This window comes from Lathyrus oleraceus, chromosome 5, assembly GCF_024323335.1.
Source record: "Lathyrus oleraceus cultivar Zhongwan6 chromosome 5, CAAS_Psat_ZW6_1.0, whole genome shotgun sequence".
Lineage (NCBI taxonomy): Eukaryota > Viridiplantae > Streptophyta > Magnoliopsida > Fabales > Fabaceae > Lathyrus > Lathyrus oleraceus.
The window spans coordinates 52550351-52565477 of record NC_066583.1 but is presented as its reverse complement, the minus strand read 5'-3'; the positions used below and the strand labels follow the sequence as shown (position 1 = coordinate 52565477).

At 39.4% G+C, this 15127-nt stretch overlaps 1 long non-coding RNA gene across 1 annotated transcript; it reads right to left on the bottom strand.

Moving 5' to 3' along the window:
• Window positions 1-372: 372 nt before the first annotated feature.
• On the bottom strand, window positions 373-1684 carry LOC127083890 (uncharacterized). Its single transcript, XR_007788574.1, has 2 exons — window positions 912-1684; window positions 373-745 (listed from the first exon to the last, which is right to left on the bottom strand). It is a non-coding gene; the product is annotated as an uncharacterized LOC127083890 (long non-coding RNA).
• Window positions 1685-15127: the final 13443 nt, after the last annotated feature.

The following is a 15127-nucleotide window of genomic DNA, read 5'->3' as shown; positions in this document are numbered from 1 at the left end:
TCGGATCGAGTCGGTTAGAATGTGCTCATGAACCGGTTTATACATTGCGACAATTTGAAACGTCGTATGTAAAGATGAAAACACGGTGAAATATTCCTTTGATTTATTGAGACTTTGGCGGTATAACGACATAACATTATCGAACCCGCAAATTAAAATCCGATTTATAGCGACGAGGTAAAATGGTATAAAAACATAAAATTACATTCATATATCAAAAAAAAATTATTTATATTTACATATCCAACGGTTTTATTTATATTTACATATCCAACTGTTTTATAATCACCGGCGGTATTCTAGCCCACCAAGATGCATAATTGTTATCTATGTAGAAACAAAATACACCTATATTCTAACAGCATGCCAAAATAAAAAATCAAGTTAACCATAATATGAGATAATGTCCTAATAACATAACTTGACAATTAACTTTCAAATTTTACTTTATACAAAACTAACCTTAAACGTGAAAGCATAAACAAGATAAAAAGAAAAGTGGAATAAGGAAGGAAGAAAAGAGAATCACCATGATATTCATAACCACCCGTCCGAGAAACATAACGGTAGCAGTGCCACAACAAATACTTAATAAACCAAAGCCTTATGTGAACCATTCATAAAATGAAAAAATTTTAGCAGCAGAATTTCTAACATGATAAGGTGCCCACAATAAGAACAACTTAATTGTTTACAGGACTACTGCAATGTCGACATAAATCCAACCCTTATTCCGAAACACATTCTGTCATGAAACATATGGAATCAAAATAAACTTCTGCAGTAAAGCCGACACGTAATGCAATCAAAATATCGAAACTAATTTTTGAGTTGTACACATGATTCAATAACTAAAATAGCATCAAACTATGGAACCATTCGTAATCAGTGTTTTCGGTTCGAGATATTACCGAATGCAGCACCGTTGATGAAGCGAATCTGGATCTTTCCGTTCCGAGTCTTAACAGAACCCTTACCTGCATAAACAACCAAACAAAAACCAGCAGCGAACCGATCAAAGAAAACCCTCTAACTTGAAATTGTCCAAAACAAAATTGAAGCAAGTGGCATCGTCCTTGTTTGATATCCTATGGCACCACTGAGTTGTTTTCGGTTTGGTGGAAGAAGATCAACGGCGAATGCGTGAGGTCATGGTTTTGACGGTCGTTTGCGTGTCGTTGTCCCAGATGACGGTGACGGACCCGTGTTGTGATGTTGTGAACAGTATTGATGATGGAAGGTTGAGCTATCACCGACAAGATTCTGCCACGGTGAGTGGTCGGATGTGCGGTGAATAGGACGGCGGTTGTGAAAGGATTGGAAAAGAAACGGCGGTCGTTTGAGGTTGTGGTTTTGGGATTCGTCGGAGGGTTAACGGTGAAGAGGGTGAGTTTAAGGGTTTGACGGCAAAGGGTGGTTTAGCGGCGCATGTGGAGATTTTGTGGAGGTGGGTCGGAGGTGCTTTGATGGTGAGAGAGAATTTGGAGAAAGATAAAGAAGATTTTCTGAGATAGAGAGATGAATCCTGGAAAAAGTTTTTGTTTGTTGGTTAATAGAGAGAGTCTGAGTGGTGAGAGAGAGATAGTGAATGAATTTGTTGAGAGTGGTGTGTGTAATGAGTGGTCTCGTGAGGAGAGTGAAGAGAGACGTTTATTGTTATATTTTTTTATTTTGTACTGTGAAAGACAGCTGTCCATGGAATCCAATGTACTCAATATATATATTTTTTCAAACAATTATTGTTGATTTAAGAAAATGAAATTATAAGAAAATTTAATTAATATTTAATTTAAATATATTCTAATTACTTTAATTTAAATAACTAACCAAAAATATTACTAATTAGAAAATGGAAAACGAGCATAAGTTTACTCGGAAAATTAAATCAACTATATTAAAATTGTCAAGACAAAATATACTTATAAAAAATACAGTCTTTCCTCAAATTTTGAAATAATTTTGCACCGGTTAAATTCTTGAGAAGCAATTTAACCGATTTGTCTGTATTCTCGAATAAGTTCATTCTGACTGACATTTTAGGTATTATTCATGATGCAAATGTATGTTATGCTATGCATATGATGCAAAAATAAAAATGAAATCAATTCCATGACAATTTAAATATGCCCGGACAAAATTGGGGTATGACAGCTGCCCCTATTTAATTGCCTTGAACCAGAAGGTAAGGATGACAACAGTCTTCATACATTCATGGTGGAAGGTAATTAAATACGAAAAGACCCAAATTTTGTCCTTTGAAATGCAAGGGAGAAATGCAGAAAGAAAATGCAGTGAGAAATACAGTAAGAAAAAGTTATTAGAAGGTAAAATGAAACAGTCAAGACTCTCTGGGAATCGTCAGAACAGTATCTTGGATGTCATAACCAAGATATTCCAATAATGGAATGATACCTCAACTGTATCTAAGACTTTATGATAATTAGCAGAACAGTGTCTTGATTTGAACGCACGAGATTCTCTGAGGATCAACGAAGCAGTACCTTATATGATATAATTGAAATATTTCGACAAGGGAATGATACCTCAATCGTATCTAAGATTCTCCGAGGATACTAGAGCAGTATCTCTAAAAATGAATGAGACTCTTCATATTGATGAAACAGCATCTCAAACAGCAGAAATGAGATTCTCTGTATCGAGTCGAAGCAGCATCTTATCTGATAGAATTAAGATATTCCGAACAAGGGAATGATACCTTAATTAAATCTAAGACTCTTCGAGGATATTAGAGCAGTATCTCTAAAAACTGAATGAGACTCTTCATATTGATGAAGCAACATCTCAAACAGACAACTGAGATTCTCCATATAAATGAAGCAGTATCTCATATGTTTATCTGTTGGGGGAAATGTTTAGACAAGACTCCTTTTGGAGGAGATTTACTATAAATGCTTTGCAGTGGAAAAGCTCATAAGAGACTTTTTAGGGTAACCTCTGCTTGGGGAGCAATGATAGCAAAGATGTTGGGGAATATCATTATTAATCACAAAGTTTGAAGAATGACTGGCTGGGAAATAATTCCACGAGCACATGCAGGGTAATAACTCTATTGAATTAAATTAGGAAAGTCCAAGATACATATGGACGACCCTGGATCTTGATATTTTATGTTTGTATGATGTTTCACTTTGGGTGGCAATGCCATGCATGGGATGATGCATTAGATGCATGAAGGGATGCAATTGTTGGGGATATTTAGGATGTGTATGTATGAATGTGAGTAATTTTGTTCATTTTTTATGAAATTTCCGTTTTGACAGGAGTGCTTATGCATGGGTATGCTGATGATTGATAGGACTATGTTTTTTTTTTGAATCTTCCTGTTTGGCAGGAAAATTATGCATGAAATGATGTATGTGATGCATGTGGGAATGCAATTGGGTAATTGGATGTTTTTGTAGGGTTTTATTCTTGATTGTCAATGAGGTTGGACTTTAAATAGGAATTGCAAAATGAGAATTGGTGAACAATATTGAACTGTCAGATGAGAACAGAACTTGAAGGATATGTCACCAGACGAGAACTGGTGAAAATAAATGACATGTCAGACGAGACTGACTTTGTTTTTGTTTGTCAGACGGGAACTGACTTTTAAAGTGGGCTACCAGACGAGAACTGGGGAAAATAGTTGACTACCAGATGAGAACTGGTATCGAAATAAGTGACCTACCAGATGAGAACTGGTATTAAGAGATAATTTACCAAACGAGAACTGGTATTTGGCAAATGATTTGTCGTACGAAAACTAATTTTTGATATAGTTCGCCAGACGGGAACTGGACTTTGGAATAAGTTGCCAGACGAGAACTGGACTTTGAAATAAATTGCCAGACGGGAACTGGGCTTTGAAATAAATTGCCAGACGGGAACTGGGCTTTGAAATAAATTGCCAGACGGGAACTGGACTTTGAAATGAATTGCCAGACGGGAACTGGGCTTTGAAATAAATTGCCAGACGGAAACTGGGCTTTGAAATAAATTGCCAGACGGGAACTGGGCTTTGAAATAAATTGCCAGACGGGAACTGGACTTTGAAATAAGTTGCCGGACGAGAACTGGACTTTGAAATAAATTGCCAGATGGGAACTGGACTTTGAAAAAGGTTTGCCAAACGGGAACTGGACTTTGAATTGCCAAGCGATGTTGGGCTTTGGTGTCAGATTTTGTGTTTCAAGGATTTTTGATGTCAGGTTCATGTTATGGGGTTAGGCCCGATAAATGATATGATATGCATGGTTTTATGCTAGAGAAAAGTGACATGATTAATGCATGAGGATGATTTATGCAATGATTTGCAGGTTTTCAAAATGCCCCTGCGTGGGTATTGGAAGAGAAGGTTCTTTGCGGAAAGGCTTCTGTCTGCCAAAAGGTTATTGGATGGGGGTGATGGCATGATTCCCGACACTCATCTTGAACTCTGCAGTTGATGACGTGTGAAAAAGCTTGCGCTTGAACAGTTTGAAGTCAGGGAGATGACTTGCTCCTGTATGGCTCAACTTGCCCCAATGTGATGGGTCTATGCAAAATGTTTACCTCGAAAGGATTTTAAAAGCAATTGTACCATAATTTGGAGATGGCTTGCCCCAAAATTTTGATCCATGAAAGGATTTATCCTTGGTTATCCGACTCCTGGAGTGATTGAATTTTCTGTGCTCTTGAGTTAGCTTGCCCCGGTATGAGCGTTGAAGCGACTTAACTCACCCTAACTGAACATTGAAGGGGTCTGCCCCTAGTTAATAGAGTCTTGAGATGATTTACTCTGGATCAAATGATTCTTGAAATGACTTGCACATTTATTATAAGATGTCGGAGACTGTTCAAGACTGACCAATTCTCGGAGTAATCATCCTATGATCAACTGATGTTTAGGTGGCATGCCACTGATTCGTGGGTTATGAGGTAGTCTTGATTCTGGTCAGCACCAACGAATGTTCAAGTTCCTCTGATTGTTCCTTATTGTTGGAATTTCTCTGACGTCAGGTACTGACTTGCAGTTAAAATTGCTTGTTCAGAAATGGTAATTTTAATGCGATACTCATGCAAGTTTTGAAAAATCATTTATTTGAATGATGTGATAGTGTGTGGCGAATGGACCATGAGTCCAAGCGCAATGTTGGTTTAACAATATGAAAGATACAACAAGAAGATTATACCAAAGTAGATGGTTAGCAAAACTTTAGGAGTCAGTTTACGCAACTTTGATGTGGTATGCTTTCAGAATAAACCCTGCTTCAATTAGGTCTTTTATGGGTTGTAACGTGGCCTGGTTCATGGTTATCGAAACAAAGGATATGAGGCTCAAAATTATTTTTGTACCCACCCTTCTTCTTGATAAACTTCCATCCTACGCTCAGTTAATTCAACATACACATTCATCTTTTTGAATGTGTAAGGATAAAGATGGTGATTCAAGGTCTCTTGAAATGGCAGCCACCTTATTTCATTTTTTTTGGATGTCGGTGACCCTTTGATTTTGGTATGGTGGTCACTGAATCTTGTTTTGGTTTTGTTGAGGATTTTCGTGACCTCTTTTGATTATTTTTTGATCCCTAACTTTTGCATGGACCGCTTGTTGAAGCTTCAATCCATCGGTATTGCCCCAGTGTTTTGCCTAAGTCTCCTTTTTGGATGTCTGACTTAGCGGGCTTTTTCTTAGACTTTTTTTTTTGAAATTGTGACTACCAAGTCATTGGTCATTGAAGAACAACAGACATAAAATTTGGATTTTGCATGGTTCCTTCGACACTTTAGGATGTGTGCGAAGAATGTCATGTAGTTGATCCACAAACGGGATATTTCATCTTTTAATTTGAATGCATAGTCAGATTAACTGAACACTACCCTGCCTCAGGTTAAACATAAGGGTTTGTTCATCCGAAAGAAACTCCTACTTCTAGGCTCAAAGTGGTTGACTACGGATTAACCCCTTATTTCTCTAGTGTTTGGGAATTTGAAACAATGCCTGTATATCATCAGCAGGATCTTATCTGAAAGCATACAGTCAGCAATTATGGGTATTTTATTTTCGTCATCCTCCCTCCAATTTTGCTAAAACAACAGTTTGATAAATGAGGTGAGGTAGAGAACATGGATGTATTTTTTATATAGGAGAAGAAAAATAAGCGAATGCGAGATAATTTGTTCAAAACATGCGTCATTACTTCATTAATATTACCATTAAAGACAATAAAATTTAAAAGCAAGTAGCGTTTAATCAACAAAGAAATTACAAATACAAATGGAAACAAATCAGTCCAATGATTGCTAATGTTAAGGATGTCTTCCTGTCTGAACCATTGGCCTTATGAGATACTCCCTTGAAGTCTTCGAACTTATTCACACGAGAGGTTGACGTGCACCAACAAATTTCTGTCTGGAAAAGATATGTACTTTTTGTCAATCAACTGTTGAACCTTGGCTTTGAAAGCATTGCAGTCTTCGGTCGAGTGCCCTATTGACCCGGCATGATATCCACATTGCACATCAGGGTCATATCCAGGTGGGTATGGTTCTGGCAATGGCCTGAGAGACTTGGGATCCACCAATGAACTTTGAATCAGATATGGCAAAAGTTGACTGTATGACATATGAATTGGATCGAGAGGAGCATTCCTTCTTTCCAGATTGTTTCGAGGCCTAGATTGGTTCAAAGGCTGATTTTGATATCCTCGACCACGAGATCGTCAGTTTGCATAATGAGCAGACCATGGTTGCTGGTATGGTGCTCTCAACGTTGTTGGTTGCCTAACATCTGTTATGACTGCATTAGTTTCATCATCCTCTTCCTTTTGGGAATTTATGAGGGATTCTATCTCGCTAGCTTGGCTGCTCGAAGCGCCTTGGATTCTTCCGCTTTTTAGGGCACTCTCGATGCGTTCTCCAATTGTCACTAAGTGGGCGAAGTCTGATAACGCATTGCCTACCACCCTTTCAAAGTAAGGACTTTGTAAGGTATCCATAAACAAGTCAACCAATTCCTTATCCAAGAGTGGTGGTTGCACTTGGGCTGCCAATTCTCCCATCGTTGTGCATATCCTTTGAAAGATTCGTTGCTCTTTTGGGATAAGCTTTGCAGTTGCCTTCGGTCTGGAGCCATGTCCAAGTTGTAGTTGTACTGCTTCAAAAAAGCATTGGCTAAGTCTTCCCATGACTGAATATGGCCTCTTTTCAATTTCATATACCAGCTCAACGATGCTCCAATCAAACTGTCTTGAAAACAGTGAATCATCAGCTTGTCATCGTGAGTATGTGATGCCATTTTTCGGAAGAACATCACCAAATGGTGCCTTGGACAACTATCCCCTTTGTACTTCTCGAAGTTGGGTAACTTGAATTTCGGGGGGATTACTAGGCCTGGTACTAAGCACATATCAAGCCTAAAATTGTCATTTACATCCATTGCTCGGACTCTCTCCTCAAGGGCATGAAGCCTTTCAACATCAGGATTGGTCAATGGCATCAACTGGGATTGAGTAGGAATGTTCACTTGTGGAGGATTATAGTCATACAGAGGGTCCTACATTGGGTTGGTAATCACAGTAAAGCCTGATGAGGAACCAACATTCTCTGTGACACCATGTTGAAAATTGTTCTTTGATTGGGCTAGCCTAGCCTCCAACATCTGGTCTACCTTTCCTTCCATGTTGTTCATATCCATTTTCAACTCAACTTGATTATGTTCTCAATGATCCCTTGTCTTTTAGTAGCTCTCAAAGGTTCAGTACGAGTGCCAGGAAATCAGCCTGCTGGTAATTGGCAAAAGGACGAGATGAGTTTTTTTTTGTATTGGAAAATGATATGCAATCCATGCTGATGAAATGCGAATGCATGAAATTTTATATTTGTATGCAAAGAAAATGTAATGCAGGTATAATTAGGATCCAGGATATCATGAGTATCATATGGTACACCCTATACGGAGGTTCTATGTTCTCTACCCCACACACAAAAGGATGGCTCATAAGGTTGTTCGTTTTCATGATAAGAACTTAGAGTCATGGACCAAGTTCAGTCTTCCATCGCAATAATGGGCTAGCCACATCGAAGTGGAAATTCTGAATCAATCTACTCTGAGTGGGATCCTCGTATTATTTGAACAGGGTGTACACCCTTCGGTTCAATACTACACGATCGCCAATCATGAAGACGGACTTCAGTTTAAGATGAGGTTCCCAGAGTCATTGACCATGTTCAACGTTTCCTCGCAATAATGGGCTAGCCATATTATGATGGAAATTCTGAACAGATCTACTCTAGGTGGAGTTCTCGTATTGTCCCAATGAGGTGTACACCCCCCGGTTCAATACTACACAACTCCGGGTTCTAAGTTCTTCTCAAAGCTCGGGTACGGAGCTTATCTCACAACATGTGTCAAACACCATAGATCACCCCACATAATAGCAGAATAAATTACATAGCATAAATAATACATCAAGATATACAGAAGAAAATAAAAAGAGGTATTCTAACATTCATAGCAAATTGACTAAGTTAGGCTTGACTCTCTCTTGCTTGAAACAATGAGTCCCCAGCAGAGTCGCCATCTGTCGCATCTCGAAAAATACGATTCCTCACGATGGTCGCGGAAAAAATTATGTTCGAACAGAGTCGCCACCGAATTTTATTTATCCCAATGAAGTGTCGCATCCACGAAAAACAACCGGCGGGCTGAAACAAAAACAACACAGAGCCGCCACCGTGCGTTATTTATCCTAAAAGAGGGAAAGGAAACGCTCAGAGTAAACCTAGGAAAAGCATGGTCTCGCGACCAAAGAGAAAGGGTACGGGAGTCGGTTACGCAAGGGGAAGGTATTAGCACCCCTCACGTCCGTCGTACTCGACGGGATCCACGCTCTAAAAGAAAGAAAAGGTTGCTAAACAAACATCACACACACACACTGAAGACCACACAGGTGGGGTAAAAGAGGAGGGGACTCGCTAGGACATCGCATCCTATGCCTACGTATCTCGTCTGGAACGAGAATCAGAGCTGCCGTAGTTCGGCTCACGCACGCCAAACAAGCAAACACAAACACAGGCAAACATGGAGCCTGAATGCCAATCACTGGACTTACATCAGCATCCGAACCAAACAAACACACTCAGGATACGGACAGCCAATCGCTGGGCTTACATCCATATCCTGACACACAAGAGGGTTAACAAGCAAACACATACAAAAAGGAAAAAAAGTGCCCGGAGAGACCTCGCACGGTCTCCTGCCTACGTACCTCATCTGGTATGAGGATCAGGGCGACGTAGTTCCCCTGATCGGGAAAGAAATTCTAGCCAGAAACCAAGGGGAGACACACTACTAGGGAGCTATACTCGAGCCTAGTGTTATCATGCATCATTGCCCTATGTTATGGTTTCTACCTACTTGCACCACAACAAGCTAATCCTAACCAGGAAAAATAAGCATGCAAGCATCAATCAAAAATAAAACAAACATTCACATAGCACACACTATATCCAGTCAAGTGAGGCTCAAACAAGGGTGGACTGCCGAGGCAAGTCATCTGTACAGGGTAGTGTTCGCTCTTAACCCTGACATTGAGAGTCAGGGTGAAGCAGATGAAAGGTGAGTGAAGATTAGACTTCACAGCTCTTATCCCTGGCCAGGGAGAGCTTCAGACAAAGGAGTGTGGGTCCAGAATGGAGGAACCCTTCTACACTCAAGACTCTGACTCAACTGTACAAACGTACAAGATCTTGGGTTAATGTCCCAATGCATCAACACAGTGGTGTGAGCAGAGGAACGACTCAACAGAATAGCGGGGGATAGATTGCATATCCCTTGGGTTCCGCCAATTGCCTCATAGAGGTCTTTACCTTCTTGGGGACAAAAGTAAACAATCACAAACATCGCCTCTTAAGGAGGACTTCAGACAGTTGCCTGGCTAAATAACAAGCCAGGTCTTCCAGACTACATGGAGACAAGAGATTCTACCTCAATTGGTTTATACAACCAAGCAGCAGCACATCAAGTTCTTAAAGAACTAAAGTGACTAATGTACCTGAAATCAATCAAGTATCATCAGTATACCAGACAAACCAACAGTAAACAGCAAAAGTCAATCTGAACAGTCAAACACAAGTTAATGCACACAAGTGCAAGCCATGAGCTCAAACTCAAGCATCAAACCCTACAACACAAAGTCAATGTTAATCATAAACAGTTCACAAGTCAACTTAATTAACTTGAAGCAATCTCCTTAAACCATTTGCATCTCAACCTGAAAATCCAAACCAAACATGAGAAACAAGACCACTAGGCCAAGCCTAGGGTCCAAAGGAGATGAAAAAATCAAAACAGCAAGTGAAAACTATCCAAAATCACAATTAAACAAATTAGAAACAAATTCAATTGGTACCATGCTCATATCCATCACCATTATCAGTTCATGCACAAAAAGGTATCCCACATGCAATTTGCAACTTCAAAAGACCGAACAGAATGATCAACATCAAATCCATACCAAAACAATTCAATTAATTCCACAAAAATTCAAGTCTAAACATAACATATCCAATGAATAGCATATCAAATTTCAGCTCATTTGGATCAAGGGAAATAGGTCAATGAAAATCAAGAAGTTCAGACAAGTTCAAGCAAGCCAACACATGGTATCCAAACAAGTATCACCTTCCATAAATCATAAAACAGTGGCACAACAAGATAAATGAATGGGATCAAAACCAAAATGACCTATTATGTGTCTACAATCCACATGTCAAATTTCACACTCATACAATCAATGACCAGAATTTCACAAATCAAATGGTAACATGTGTCACAAACAATCAACAAAATGACCAAACAGAGGGAAAAATTTCAATCAAATTGGAAATGCCATCAATAAATCTAGAAAAATTCACATGTCATCTCAACATACATATGTTCATTCATGCAAAAAATTAGCTCAATCCAACATCCCTAGGCAAGGAAAATAAAATCATGAAATTCATCAAGCTTGGTGTGACACAAATTGTCACACCTCTATTCAAAAATTCATATCTCAACATCCAGGGATCCAAAAATTGCAAACCACATATCAAAATCACCATCCAAGAGTCCAGAATAAGCACAAAAAAGTTTATGAATTTATTTGGAAACATCATCATTTCATGAGTGAAAAGGCAAGACATGTACAAATTGCATACATCCAATCAAACCCTAGGCATTTTTAATTTTCACACGTACACAAAAATCACAAAAGTCACCATTAAATTCTACACATTACAAGGAGCATGGTGAAAAAAACCTCACAAATTTTGGACAAAGGATGAATTATTTATGATTTTTCTAAAGATCATGGATGAAATTGAAATAGAAAATGAAAAAGAAATTGAAATAATGAAATAATAATGCTGAAAATGGCAAAAGCGTAATTCTTAAACGCATGACCAAAACGGGGCCGTTTCAATTTAATTCAGTGGCGCTTCCTCATTGGCTTGGAGGCGCGGGAAACAACTATTCAAACGCAGGCAAAGGAAATGAAGATCAAACATGGCCTGGCACGCGTTCTTGCTCAAGAACACCATCAGAGTTTCCAGAAAATGATGAACATCAAATCTCAACCAAAATGAGCAAACTATACATCATTAGAACCAGCAAAGCACGCACATCATGAATATCCAATTATTTTAACCTAATTCTAAACATGTTAACCGGATCGATCAAAAAAAGAAATGAGCATCAAACTTCAATCTCAGATCTCTCTCACAATTCTCAACCAAATCAAAAACTATGAGCATCATGTTAATCTACAATCAAAGACCTACACAAGCCATATAACAATTTGAGCGATGAAGAATTTCGAAAAATCACCTTGTGAATGAAGCAGATGAGAATTCGTGTGTTTTTGGCTCCAAGAAGGTGAAACAGATGGAGATCCTTGCTATGGAAGGTGATTGCAACACGTGCTTTAGCTCAAAGATGCTTCAGGTGCAAGAATCATGGAATTGCCATTGTTGTGCAAGCTTTGGACAGTCCAAGTTCTTGAAGCTTTTGGTACGGATTCAGCAAAACAGTTCTTCCTCAAGGTATATGGAGCATGGATCCACGAAGAATGAACAAGATTGATGAAGATTTGGATCAGAATTGTGAAAAATGTGTGATGAAGTTTTGAAGAATTTGAGAGGTTTTGATGAAAAAGTTTGTTGCAATCTTGGAGAATGTGATTGTGATTAGCAATTCTGTTACAGTTAAGGCTTTATACCAACTTCTTAATCCATCTCTTAATCAGAATTAACAAAATTGGATGAATTAATGTTAATGTGATTTTAAGTGAAAGTCCAAAAATGACCTTTTCAAATTGGCAATGTAACAGTACCATGACAGTTCCAACAAGTCATATTTGCTATTTGGAGTGTGTTGGAAGTGGTTTCATATGCATAGGCCTTGTAAATCTCAAATTCACATGTTCACACCAAAAATTCAAAAGAAGTCACTTAAAAAATGACTTTTTGCCTTGACCATTTTTGATGAATTTTGATTATGCATCATGAAAGTACATGTGAAATGGGGTATGCTCAAAGAAAGATCACCCAAATTGGACATTCCATGTGAAAGTTATGCCACTTTGAATTTAGGCATTTTTGAAAAATGATTGGACCATAACTTGTCAACCATACATGAGAAATTCAAGTTCTTGGACTTTTTGGAAAGGTGAGAGCAAGATCTACAACTTTCATGTTGAACAAAATTTCGTGTGAAGCCTTTTTGGACATGTAATTTTGTGGTGAAAAACTTTCCATTTTTGGAAACTTTCATTACAAGTCACTTTCTATCTTTGGCAACTTTTCTCCTGATTTTATTTTCTTCATTCTTGATGTTTGAAATGTCAAATAAAACTTGTTTAGACATGAATGAAGTGTATCCAACTCTCTCCCACCTCCAAATCCATAAAATCAAGCACAGTTGGCACAATTGACTTTTTCAACTGATAGATGAATTTGGCAATGCACTGATCAAGTTGAGCCTCAAACTCCTGATGAAATGGCTCAAGGATGAAACCCTAGCTTCCACAAGCTCAATACAATCATGAAATGATCCCCATATCCATTGTAGACCCCATCTCCTTCACAAGCCCTGATTGACCCCAATACAACTGATTAGGGTTGACCAGAGGTCAAAACCCTAATCTCAAGGTATCTGATCATGAACTTGAATCTTCTGGATGATAACAAAACCATGATGATGATGATGTATCATTTCAACCAAGACCAAGACCAATCTCCTTGAGCATCATAAAACCCTAATTTGAATCACCACCCTCAGATGGCTAATGATCAGTCCAATGAAACCCTAGGCTTGCATCTCCAACCCCTTATCTTCTGACCAAGACCTAGGAGGATGATTTGCACAATGTAACCACATGATATGAAATATGCCATGCCTAATGACCTACAAATGAAATGCAATATGTTAAGCTAGTCCCAAGAGAGGAGGGCAAATTTTGAGGTGTTACAGCTGCCCCTATTCAATCCACTGTGAACCTGTCAATATGAATAGCCTCGGCTTTCAGATGATCAGGATGAAGAGTGATTGAATACCAAGAACAGACGAACAATTTGCACTCTGATGGGAAAATAATTGACAATGCCTGTCAGAATCGGCGAAGAAACACAATCTCGAAACAAGAACCCGTCTGGAACGGAGAAAGTCGACCTGATCACCGAAACAGAAACGTCGACCCGGATACCAAAATAAATGGTAACACATGGATAACCATGGCCTGAACACCACACATCCGCTGGGGATTGTCATCTCTTTTTAATGCTTTTCTTGAACCCCGAAATTTTCTTAGCACCAATGATCCCGGATCATTGCATTTGAACCCCGATATCTTGTTTGCCAAATTGATGGACCTCATTCTCCATTTTGAACCCCAGTCGCCTGACAATAACTTGTGATCGTCATTGTGAACCCCATTCTCCAGAAAATGTCGCAACATTTCCCTTTCTCCACTTGAACCCCGATCTCCAGAAAATGTCTCAACATTTCCTTTTCTCCATTTGAACCCCGTTCTCCCATCTCTCGTGATAATTCCGCTGGCAATATCGGAAATAACACCAAACACCGCTCTGAATGCGACATATCAGAGGGTAAACCTTCACAAAAGGAAGGTAACATGTGCATCTCTTCTTCAGAAGACACCTATAACGACCTCCATTGGCATCTGCCAAAGTCTAAGGTGACACATGAACAGAAGATAATCCTGCGGACCTCATCCTGGATATAATCTTCAACTCCAATCTCCATTTGGACCCCGATCTCCAGAAAATGCCTCAACATTTCCTTTTCTCCGACTGAACCCCGATATCCAGAAAATGTCTCAACACTTCCTTTTCTCCGTTTGAACCCCGATCGTCGCGCTGATCGCGTAGCGTCCTTTGATTTTATTTCCATCTCCGCTCGACGGAAAAATTTCCTCCAGTATCGCACTGCTGGGGAACATTGTTGATCTGACATCATGATACTAAACTCCTTAGAGTAACATCTTCACCATCCGGCAAAACCAAACCTCAAACGGTAACCACGACTTGAGTCGCGCTGATCGCGTAACATTCCCATCTCTGTCCGACGGAAAAATTTCCTCCAGTATCGCACTACTGGGGAAGTACTGTTGATAAAAATACGGTGCCAAACTCCTCAGAGCAACACTTTCACCCTCAGGCAACCACTTCTCCAACGGTAACCACAGTCTGAGACTAGCTCATGCTTGCAATATGATGCATGATTGATTTTTCTGCGTAATGCTCCATAATTATGGAAATGCTACGCGATTTATTATGCAATATGCTATGCTATTTGCATGATGCATGTATAAAAAGCATCCCCCTCAAGGGACTCTTCTGAGGAGCTCGAGACACTCTGCTGAGGAACTCGCCAACACTCCGATCTCCACCCTGCTGGGGAATAACGCTGCTGCTGGGAGAAGGCAACCCTTGCTGGGGAAAAACCTCCTTTGCACCCGATCCGCTTGAGGAATTGCTAGGGATAGAACCACCAGCGCTCTGTGGGGATACAACTGTCTTTGACTTGTTGGGGATATCAATCCCGACTCTGCTTGGGAAACCACCGCACACAGATACTTCCACT